The 9,723-nt window shown below is 37.4% G+C and overlaps 1 protein-coding gene across 1 annotated transcript in view; it reads left to right on the forward strand.

Moving 5' to 3' along the window:
• LOC112107618 (leucine-rich repeat and IQ domain-containing protein 3) overlaps positions 1 to 9,723 on the forward strand; it is a 56,535-nt gene that overhangs the window by 24,630 nt on the left and 22,182 nt on the right. The gene's annotated exons all lie outside the window — the stretch shown is intronic.

Here is a 9,723-nt window from a genome sequence, read left to right on the forward strand (position 1 = left end):
CAGATGTAGGCCAGGCCCCTTTAATTGGTTGGATTGGATTTATCTGCTCTGGTCCAGGGGAGCTCGGTTTAGTCTGTCCACAGGGACTATCTACCCTGTGACAGACCTTTATCAACCAAACTTGTAATCTCATCAGAACAAGATATCAAGTTAGTTTGACAGGATCTATTTTTCATAAACCCATTGATTGGAATTAGTTATATTATCCTCATTTAATTCTTCATTAATTAAGCCCTGGATCAGTGCTCCATTATTTTGTTTGGGATTGATGTCAGACTGACAGGCCTATAAATACCCAGGTAATCTCTTTTGTCCTTTTTAGATATTGGCACAACATTAGCTTTCTTCCAGTCTTCTGGAACTTCCCTAGTGTTCCAAGATTTATTGAAATCAACAGTAATGGTCCAGCAAGCTCCTCAGTCAGCATTTTTAAAAGTCCTGAATGCAAGTTATCTGCACCTTCTGATTTAAAAATGTCTGACTTTAGTAGCTGCTGTTTAACATCCTCCTGAGATTCTGGTGGTATGGAATGAGTGTTATCATATGATATAATTACATCTTCTGTTTATGTTCCCAAATACAGAACAGAAACATTTATTGAACATTTCTGCCTTTTCTGGATTATTATTGATAAGTCTACCATTTCCATCTGGTAAGGGACAATACTATTGTTAGGTTTCTTTTTGTTCCTAATATCCTTAAAAAACTCTTTATTGTCCTTAACTCTGCTGGCCACAGATTTTTCCTTATGTCCCTTGTCTTCCCTTACCAACTTTCTACAATTCCTAGCTTCTGATTTATATTCATTACTATCAACTTCTCCTTTATTCCATTTGTTATATAATATAGCTGCCTTTACTTTCCCTCTAAATCAGGTTGGTTTCCTCAATTGTGGGATTGTGATTTTTTTGAGTTTCTAGTAAAGACCTCTTAAACAATTTCTAATTATCATTCATATTTTTCTAATTCTTCCTCCCAACTGATTTGGCTCATAATTGTTTTCAGCTTTGTGAAATTGGCCCTTTTAAAACACTAAGTACATAGATTACTAGTCTGGACTTCTGTTTGCACATTATAAATGTGATTGAGTCATGATCACTTGTGCCTAAGCTACCGTTAATTCTTAGTTCTGTGATCAGTTCCTTTTTATCTGTCAAGACAAGGTCTAATACAGAATTCTCCTGTGTTGGATGTAACACATTTTGAGTTAGTAAATTGTCATCTATAATAAGAGGTGGAAAGAGAGAAGAGGCAGGGTAGGAAGGCAGCCCACTTTAAAGTTGTGCTTCAGAGATCATCCACATGTCATTATGCCCCAGAGAAAGGCCATACAATTTAATACTCTTTTGCAGTGTAATCTATCTCTGCTAGTAAATACCCAACATAGATTACAGTAGCACTGCACATCACTAATGAGCTACATTGGGAGCTTAAAGAACATACCAGGGCTGTATATTTTCATTCCCATGCTCTCAAAACCTGTACATTTTTTTCAAGTCTTTGCCTCAAAATGTTCTATTTTATTATTTATTACAGTTTTGTATTTTTTTTAAAGTAATTTCACTCTCTATTACAAAAGAACACTGTTGAGTTACTTGCTTTTCAGCATTTTCTGCATGGGTTTCTTATTGTTATTCTGGAAGAGAAATGCTCTGAAGTGGCTGCAATGTCCTAATCATTTTCAGATAGAGACAAGTAACCCTAATGCCTAAACACATAATAGCACAGCTGTACTCTCTTAAACTAATAGCTGTTCAAAGTATAGACCTTTAAACATTTTGTCCTTCATGCTTATGCATTTTACAGGTTATTAATGGCACATTACATATTACCATAAAAACTTCAATGTCTCCATAATGGCTTGAAAACTCTTTCATTAATATGTTAATATGAAGCCCTTTGCAGATAATGTGTTGTCAATCTTTTTAAAGTACTGTATGTTACATTCTAAAAATTATACACTTATTCTTTGTACTAAGTAATTACTGTGACCAGCAAGGGTTTCCTTAAGATTTGAGGATCACTTTCAAACAGTGTTTCTTATAGTTAAAATCCACCCCCAACTTCTTTTTTAAAAGGCTAGTGTCAAAGTTGTCAGGCCTAAAATGTTCTCAATTAGATAAGAAACACAAGTAAAAAATTAAATTAGAATGGTGGATGACTCTATAATAACAAACCCAGTGTTTTGTCGGAACATAGGATTTGCTGTGCTGTATTTGACCAGTGGTCCATCTGTCTTTTATGGTGGCCTGTAGCAGGTGCTTCAGACGAAGATGCAAGAAACCCTGAAAGGCGCAATTATGGAATTACTCACCCACAGGAGACATTTCTTCCCAACCACCCATCAGTTAGAATTGGGTTATTCCTTGAAGCACAAGGATTTATATCCCTTTCTGCCTTTTTCTTTTTAAAAAATCTTATATAATATAACTGGATATTCTCATTCATATAAATGTCCAAACCTTTTTTGAATCCTGCTATGCACTTGACATCAACAACATTTTATGACAATGAGTTCCACAGGCTAAATTATACATTGTTTTAAAATAAAAGCATTTCCTTTTTATCAGTTTTGAATTTGTAGTATTTAAATTACATCATATGTTTCCTTTTTCTTGTATTATGAAAGTGAGTATGAGTGCTCAGACTACCTTATCTATAGCATTCATTATGTGAATTCTTCTGTTATGTTCCCTCTTATCTATCTCGTCTCTAAACAGTTCCAATCTTTTCACTTTCTCTTCATTTGAAAGTTTATCCATGGCAGGTGGAAACCGGGAGGGCGACTTGTTGGTCAGTAATAATGTGCTTGTTTGAAATGGTAGATGAGGATCCAGACACTTTGCCATTCCCTGGCCGGATCCAGAGACATGAGGTGTTCATGTGTGGTCCATAGTGGTTTTCATGCTTTCAGGCGTTGCTGAGATATGTTATCCATTACCTGCTGATGGGAAGTTGTGGGTAGTCTTCGGTGTGTTTAAATTCCGCACTGTGGCTATATTTCAGTGGATAGGTTGGGGTTTGTTATTAGCTCATATAGAAAGCCATTGTAGAGGTGTTGATTTTAAAGTTCCCATGATGATTCACATGGTCAGATCTAGATGCCTATCCACAAGTTGGGTATGGCAGCTTCTTGTCCACCCCCGTGCACAGTATTCTGCAACTGAGTACACCAAGGCCAAGGCCGATGTTTGTAGCATTAGGGCAGTTGATTTCCACCTTGTTCCTGCTAATTTTTGAATAATGTTGCTACAAGTCTTCACTTTCGAGGCTACTTTCTTGAGGTGGTCATGAAAGGTCAGTGTGCAGTCAAGAATGACACCAAGATATGTTGGCTTTAGGTCATAATGCACAGTTTCACCACAAAACTTGACAGTTGCAGTTTTTGTGCGATTCTGCCATCAAGGTGGAAAGCAGAGATTACTGATTTGCTCAGATTTGGTCTCAGCTGGCACTTTTGAAAGTACTCTTCCATGATCTTAAGGTCAGATATAAGGATCACTTCAAGTTCTTTAAAACTACAGGCCTGAATTGCAGGTGACAAATCATCAGCATATGCAAATTTCTGTGCTAACATTTCAGGCATATCATTCATGTATCTAGAGTTTTGGAGTAAGAACAGAGCCTTGTGGTAGCCCATTATTCAAAGTGCATGGTTTGCTGATTTGACCTCCAAAGTAAACACATATCCTTCGGCTGCTAAGCATAGTGTTCAGCAGCCTGAGAATCCACACACAGTGGATCACTTTGGCCAGTTCAGTAGCAGACCATCCTTCCAGACTGTGTCATATGCTGCTGACAGATTGATGAAAGCAGTACAGTCTTGAGTTTTGTTGGAACCCAGCCTCAATGTTTATAGTGAGAATCAGGACCTGGTTGCAGCAAATTCTGTTTGGTCTAAAACCAGTTTGCTCCTTGGGTAGGCTGGCGTCCACAGTGGGCCTGACTTGATTCAGAATCAGGTACTCCATCACCTTGTAGATGGTGCTTAAAAGGGACAATGGCCTATAATTAGAAGGGTGATCTGCAGTTTTCCAGGCTTTAGGAGGGCAATAACCTTAACTTCTCTCCACACATGGGGGATTTCACTGGTCTCCAGGATGTTAGTGAAAAGCTGAATAATAGGACTGAAAGGGACCTTGAGAGGTTATCTAGTCCAGTCCCCTGCACTCATGGCAGGACTAAGTATTATCTAGACCATCCCTGACAGGGGTTTGTCTAACCTGCTCTTAAAAATCTCCAATGATGGAGATTCCACAACCTCCCTAGGCAGTTTATTCCAGTGCTTAACCACCCTGACAGTTAGTAAGTTTTTCCTAATGTCCAACCTAAACCTCCCTTGCTGCAATTTAAGCCCATTGCTTCTTGTCCTATCCTCAGAGGTTAAGAAGAACAATTTTTCTCCCTCCTCCTTGTAACAACCTTTTATGTACTTGAAAACTGTTATTATATCCCCTCTCAGTCTTCTCTTTTCCAGATTAAACAAACCCAATTTTTTCAATCTCTCCTCATAGGTCATGTTTTCTAGACCTTTAATCATTTTTGTTGCTCTTCTCTGGACTTTCTTCAGTTTGTCCACATCTTTCCTGAAATGTGGCGCCCAGAACTGGACACAATACTCCAGTTGATCAGCATGGAGTAGAGCGGAAGAATTACTTCTTGTATCGTGCTTACAACACTCCTGCTAATACATCTGAGAGTGATGTTCGCCTTTTTTGTAACAGTGTTACGCTGTTGACTCATATTTAGCTTGTGGTCCACTATGACCCCCAGATCCTTTTCCACAGTACTCCTTCCTAGGCAGTCATTTCCCATTTTGTATGTGTGCAACTGATTGTTCCTTCTTAAGTGGAGTTCTTTGCATTTGTCCTTATTGAATTTCATCCTATTTACTTCAGACCATTTCTCCAGTTTGTCCAGATCATTTTGAATTATAATCCTATCCTCCAAAGCAACCCCTCCCAGCTTGGTATCGTCCGCAAACTTTATAAGTGTACTCTCTATGCCATTATCTAAATCATTGATGAAGATATTGAACAGAACCGGACCCAGAACTGATCTCTGCGAGATCCCACTCGTTATGCCGTCATCATCCGCTTCCATGCCAGTGGACCCAGGTTATATAGAAGCTCAGGATAGATACCATTTCTTCCTGTTGCTTTTCCCAATTTCATGTAGGAGTTTTTATTGTTCACAGTCATAGTGAAAGTGGCCCTGTATGCTTGTTAGAAATTCCAGCACGCCACCGGTTTTGAGTAGAGAACTGGGATTTGAATGCTAATATGGGTCAGTACTGGTCTGTGCTGGCTGTTCAGAAGTCATTGAGGACAATCCACAATGCAGCTATAGGAGTGCCTGAATCATCTTTAGAGATGAAAGTCAGGTCAGGGCAGTATCCCATCCTGTAGAATCGAAAGTAATGTGCTGTGTTGTATAAAAAAGGAAGAACATATTATTTGCCAACGCTCAGTGTGTCAGTTCTTCACCTGCAATGTTGTTTGCGGCATAGCCCCATTGCCGATAAATATAGCAGGGTTCCTGTGCATTATGGTTGAAGCCACTATGTACCAGCTGGTTTATATGCATTAATGATGGTTAGCGTGCTGATGCACACAGAGATTGCAATTGGTTCTTTGTGTGCTGTAGGAGGTAGAATCACATATTTGTTGATCTCCTGTTTTATGTAGTTGCCAGTCCATATTTTGGGTGGAAAATGATGATCGTCATGTGATCCACCCTGTTAAGTGAGAAACCATGACTAATGTCCAGCCGGTGACCAAATGTCAATTGTCAACCTTCTGGTCAAAAGAGCAACAAAATAAGCCTAATGCTTCCTATGACAGAGTAGGAATAGCCTAAGGCTGACTCATCAGTTTGTAAGCTTCCTCCCATGGGCTAAATTGGGAGATAATTGATTAAAGACTGGTTGATTAACCAGTTAACAAGGGAATCCAGCTCATCAGCTGGGGTCGGTTAAAAGGGAGACAGGAAGGCGTAAGGAAAAGGAAGGGCAACGAAGCCCAGGATCTTAGACAGGTGGGAATCCCCCAGCCCTATGTATAGGAAGTAGGGTGAAGCTTGGGGAAAGTCTTATGCTGTGGGGACACAAAACTATACAAGACATTGTAAATAAAGCACACTGTGGTGAAACTACACAGGAGTGTGTGAGGACAGCTTGCATAGTAACATGCAGGGTGTGGGGCATGCATCCTGTAGCACTTCCTTTGTTCACTAAATCAGTTAGTTTTCAAATGCAAAACATGTTTTGATAAATGTTTTCCCCCCCCTTACATATCCCACACATTTAAGGTAATTTTATTTAACTAATACATTTTTTTTGAAAATGCTGTTTTTGTGCATTTTTAATTGAATTTCTATTTCCATCCAAATGCTTTACACAAATTGTGAGTAAAAAAAGTAAACATCATCTAGTAAATAAGAAATGCATCATTCTCCATTTCCTAACATAATTTATAAAATCTAAAAATTAAGAATCTGAATAAATGTGTATTAAACTATGTAATTGCTTAAATAAAGATGTATAGATATAGCATATCCTGTTGGTTAGCAAAAAGAAGTACCAAAATGAGTGTAAAGGTTATATTTAGTTGCAAATCAACAAGTTTTAACCATTACCAACCAATGAGAATCAACATTTTTAGTTTAGGAAAGTAACTAAAATGTACAAATGCAAAAGAATATGAAAATAAATTATTTAAATCAAGGTTTCCTGCTTGTTTTAAATCATGATTTAAAATTTGGTGATTTAAATCATTTCAGTTTAAATCCATCCACCCTACATTGAGCAGAGGTGTTCATTGACGCAGTTACACCTAGGTCTTTCCTAAACTGTTACAGTTACAGGATTGGTCCTGCTTTGAGCAGGGGGTTGGACTAGATGACCTCCTGAGGTCCCTTCCAACCCTGATATTCTATGATTCTATGAAACCAGTAAAGTTTATGAATAGTTCAGATTTTTCCTTCAAATATGCATCACTTTGCATTTATCAACACTGAAATACATCTGCTGTCCATTTATACATCTTTGATAGGTCCCTCTGAAGTTACTCACAATTGTCTGTAGATTTTACTAACCAAAATAATTTTTTTGTTGTCTGCAAGTTTTGCCACCTCGCTACTTCCTGCGTGTTACAGATCATTAATAAGTCTTTGACAAAAGTTTTGTGTATATCCAAGTAAATGATGTAAATCAGTTCTCCTTTACATACTATTTTGTTGATGTGTTTAGAAAATTCTAATAGTAAGTAGTGAGGCTTTTTTTTCTCCTTATCAGAAGCTATTTTTCTTTGTCCCTAGCATATCATGATCATCTAGGTATATTATAATTCTGCTTTTAATGATTGTTTCAACCAGTTTACCTGGTACTGAAGTAAGTCCCACTTGTCTGTGATTCCCAAGATCACCACTTGTGCCTTAAAAATAGGTAGAACATTTGCTATCTTGCAGCTCTCCTGTATAGCAGTTGATTTTAGTAAGAGATTGTTTATTTTTGTTAGCAACTCAGCCACTTCTTTCTTAAGTTCTTTCAACAATAAATTTGTTAGTCTCTAAGGTGCCACAAGTACTCCTGTTCTATCTGAGCATTGTAACTTGTTCCTCCTTAATTTATCAATTTGTTTTAGTCCTTCTTTTGATATTTCAGTCAGATACTACCTCACCTTTATTACCTGAAAAACTATGTCCAGGGGAGGTATTTCCCCAATGTCAGCTATAGTGAAGACTGATGCATATAAGTCAGTTAGCTTACCTGCAATGTTGTTATTCTCCTTTTTTGTCCCCTTGACTTGTTAGTTTGACCGCACCACACCTTTAAGCAGGGGTGAGGGGGGTGTTGTCTGGCTTGCTGAGGGAGAGGATGCTTTATGGGTATGTGTGTGTGTGGTGGTGGTGGGGGGGGGGGTTTCCCGCACTGTACAGTTTTACAGCAAATAGTAAAGTTGCAGCCTAATTAAAACTATATCCAGTGTCTCCTGTCCTTCTTTCGGTATAGCCGGACAACAACAGAACTACCAATTCTCTTGCAGAGATCCAATGCCTGATATACTGAATATTTTCTTGGTTTTTATATCTTTGGCTTTTTGCTCTTCAAATTCCATTTTAACCCCCCTAATTTCCATTTTATGTATTGCCTTAAGCTCCACTAGTGTTGGATTTCCATTTTTGTAATTATACTTGTTTGGCCTGAATAACCCTCTTGAACCTTGCAATTTAGTTATACTGTATTTCTTACCTCTAATGGTATGTTTATATCACCTCCATGCTGGATCTAAGGATTTTAATTTCCTAGTGCTTATAATCACCTCCTCCTATATTACACCCTTTTCTACATTAACAGTAGTCATTCCTACTTGTGTTATGATTTGTATTGTATAGACATCTACTAAATGGCTCTTGGGAATATCTTCACTGCAAAAAAGGTATGTTTTTTATATTAACATAGAAAACTTGAGATAGCTATCTTGATGTAAAGTCCTAGTGTAGACAAGGCACATGTAGTTTTACCTCAGTGTAGTTGAAGTCAACACTATATCCTCCATCTGTGATTTATCAACTAATTAAAAATTCCAGGTGTGTGTGGGGGGGGTTAGAGGTTGATTTTGACTAGCTACATTGACATGAAGACTTCTTATGCCTTGTCTACACTAGGGTTTTGCATGAAGATAGCTATCTTGATGTAAAAATACACATTTTTTTTTTTTTGCAGTGAAGACATAACCTTAAGTGCTGATACAAAATCCCACGGAAGTCAGTGATAATGGATGGTGCCCCCATTTGCCCTCTGTTATAAAAAGAAAACCAGTAGCAAGCAAAAGCTTGTTTTTTCTGATCCTATGATTCAACATAAATATTACATTTTCCATTCCAAATCCCCTCTTCATTCCCCACAGATGTCAATTAATTTGTCTCAAGCCTATGCCTCTGAAATACTTCCTTTTTTGAAAGAGTTCAAAATTGTAACCCTGCGCCCTGTTAGCAGAGGTAAAATATATTTGTTCTTGTTTTCTTCAATCCATTAAATAGAAAACTCACAACATACCATATTACTGGAATTTGTACAGTTATTTGGAGATCTTTTTCGTAGTTAGTTAGATGGGAGATGTAAATTGACACAGTAAATTTGGATCTGGGGCTTGCTTCCAGAGTGTGAGTTAGCTGTTATCTAAATATTTATTAATAAAATTTAACAACACTTTGGGCTTTATGCATAAGAATTTGATTTTGTCACAGGTATTTTTAGTAATAGTCATGGACAGGTCACAGGCAATAAACAAAAATTAATGGAAGCCCATGACAGGAGGAGGGACAAACTTTGCGAAAAGGAGCTCATGTGTACACTACACAGTGAGTCTGAGTTTCATTTACATTACAGCCCTTCACACCACACTGACAGTATAAAGTATCCTTAAAGTGAATGTAAATATAATTAGACTTGGAAGGATTAGATTTTTTTGGTAACTATCTGTAAACATTGATTTTCACTGTACATACACAGACAAAAATATTTCCATTGATAATAATCAAAATTTACACGTAGGCAAAGTTAGAAAAATGCTGCTTGAGAATTTATTAGAATTAGATTTAAGGATATTTATTTGTATATTTTGATGTGATTTTGACAATTTAATTGTTGTAAAATGTTAACTTTTTGAATTTCAATGTCTGTCACTAAATTATTTTCTGATACCCCCCTAACTTTCTGTA

The sequence above is a fragment of the Terrapene carolina genome, unplaced genomic scaffold (assembly GCF_002925995.2).
Source record: "Terrapene carolina triunguis isolate 2854851 unplaced genomic scaffold, T_m_triunguis-2.0 Scaffold210, whole genome shotgun sequence".
Classification (NCBI taxonomy): domain Eukaryota; kingdom Metazoa; phylum Chordata; order Testudines; family Emydidae; genus Terrapene; species Terrapene triunguis.